Source organism: Psammomys obesus, unplaced genomic scaffold (genome assembly GCF_907164565.1).
Source record: "Psammomys obesus unplaced genomic scaffold, mPsaObe1.curated_primary_1811, whole genome shotgun sequence".
NCBI lineage: Eukaryota > Metazoa > Chordata > Mammalia > Rodentia > Muridae > Psammomys > Psammomys obesus.
Window position 1 is genome coordinate 14,772 of NW_026590412.1, and position 2,469 is coordinate 17,240.

Below are 2,469 nucleotides of genomic sequence, written 5' to 3' on the forward strand. Positions count from 1 at the left end.
AAGTTTTAGACCCTGAATTTGGATATAGGAGACCAATTCCAGTCTTACAACCTACAGGGTCCCACTAAATCTCTTCTCTATAGGATTATCTTAGCCCTGTATGGCCCTAGCAAACCTGCTACACTAAGTTGTGCATAGAAAGTTTCAGTGAGGAAAGTGCTGTCTAACAGAGCAGCCAGGCTCAACAGGCAGAATATTTCTGGGCATGCATACTCCGTGAGCTTGTGTCAACTTTTAGAACTGAGTGACCCATTAAAAGTGCTGAAGGCCCAGTTATTCATTCATTTCATCTTAGGGTCCCAAGGAAGAGAATGAGGATATTAGACAGAGTTTTAAAAAAATTAGTGCAGCACAAGGAAGGGGTCAGAGCATTAGTAAGAGTTTGATGAGATAATGGCACTGCCTTTGAAGCTGAGACATCTTCCTATCCCAGAAGGAAGGGGATCCACCAGATTTAAACAGGCCACCACCACTAGCATTCCTAGTGCACACCAAGCAGTGGTGGCAAACTGTAGTCTAAAGAACACTTTAACTAGTTCCATAGGGTTATCAGAGGACAGGCTGGTCAGAACAAGGGCCCACTGAGTTCTTAGGACAGTACTTTTACCAAAATCCTGTAAAGGTGGGGTTCTTAAAGCCAAATGTTATTTCTGTGCTGGAGGTACTTATGTAAGCAATCTCATTCTCTCTCCAGGAACCTGAATCACTGGTTTGCTGGCTCACACTCCTGCCTATTGTTCCTGAACAAGGACATCATGCCTCACAGTCAGAAGCATAAGCTCCATGTGGAGCAAAATGCCACCAGGCTGGAAGTGAGACCCAGGATCTCCACAATGCTCAGGCCCCTGCAGCAGTGGAGAAAAACTCTCTCACTCCATCTTCTCATTTGGGGGATGCAACTAGTACAAAGTCTGTTTGTAAGCTACAAAGGACTTCCAAGGTGCCTCAGAGAGCCCTTTCTTGTAGAGCTACAAAGCACTTCTGAAGTGCCTCAGAGAGCCCTTTCTACCGCCAAGTCTAAAAAGTTTCTTCTGCAAGATCATATGAAGGGCCAAGTACAAAATCAAGAGAAAACAAAGTTCTTTCCAGGCCTCAACCTCTACTGTGCAGCCCGCTGGAAGCTTTCTTATTAGTAGAGTCTGAGTGGTGGTGAAGCATGTATAAAATGCAAAGACCCATTTTGAAAGCTGAACTGTTGGCGATGGTCACCCAAAAGCACAGAAAACACTTGTTTGAGATCCTTAAAAGAACTTCTTTCAACATAGAGGTGATGTTCCCTGTAGACTTAAAGGAAGTGGATTCTATGAAGCGTTCCTACATCCTTGTTAGCAAAATGAATCTCCCTAACAATGGTGTTGTGAGTAGAGGCAGGGGATTTCCCAGGACCAGCCTGCTAATGAATTTCCTAGATGTGATATTCCTGAAAGGGAAGTGTACAGCTGAGGAAAAGATCTGGGAATTCCTCAATAAGATGAAAATATGTTATAGAAAGAAACTTTTCATTTTTGGTGAACACGGGAAGCTTCTCAGACAAGGTTTAGTAAAGCTTAAATACCTGGAGTACATCAAGTATCTAACAGCCATCCTGCAAGCTATGAATTTCTGTGGGGCCCAAGATGCAATGCTGAGACAAGCAAGATGAAAATCCTGGGATTCTGGGCTAAGATCAACCACACAGTTCCAAGTGCCTTCCAGTCCTGGTACAATGAGGCTTTGAAAGATGAAGAAGAAAGAGCTGGAGCCTCAGCCATATTCAGTAACATATAAATCCATAACAATTAAATGTTCCACAGCTATGTCCAACAGGTCCTCTCATACCTAGTGAACTTGGAGCATTTTCATTTTATTTTTGTAGTTCAAGAGACCAATGAATTAAAGAGGTAATGAAGGACTGCTTGTGACTGAAGCAAATGTGGTGAATCACTTTTTTTGTTCCTGTTCTGTATGGGAAATTTGAGAAATTATCTGCATTTTCTGTTTACCTTTAATTTTTCAAATTTTTGTTTTATCAATATGTTTAACACAGTAAACTACATTGTTCACACATATTCATCAGTGTTAAGAATAAGAGTTTTATTAAAAAGAAATTGTAGTAACTTCTGTATTAGCTAATCTGCTTCAAAATGAGATAGAATTGTGATTAGCTTTTCTTTAAATTAATTGAATTTAAAATAATTCAACAGTAAAATAGATGAAATGTGTAAACAAAAAAATGACAATGTGGTTAATATTTGCATTAAAACCTTTTCTCTGTATTTGATTAAATAAAAATCAAATAAAGTACATAAATAAATGTCTTTGCTTCATTTATCTGAAAGGAAGTTGAATAGGGGAAAAATGTAATCAAAACTTATTGCATGAAAAAAAAACTGATTAAAAAAAATTGGACTTAATTAATACTTAGTTAGGCCCAAACGTTCATAGACTTATTTTTTCCAGGAGCATAATTTGACCATCTATTCTTAGAAG

The 2,469-nt window shown here is 39.0% G+C and overlaps 1 pseudogene; it reads left to right on the forward strand.

The window, feature by feature from the left end:
* The first annotated feature begins 755 nt into the window (after positions 1 to 755).
* Positions 756 to 1,822, forward strand: LOC129676793 (melanoma-associated antigen B3-like; annotated as a pseudogene).
* The last annotated feature ends 647 nt before the right edge of the window (positions 1,823 to 2,469 follow it).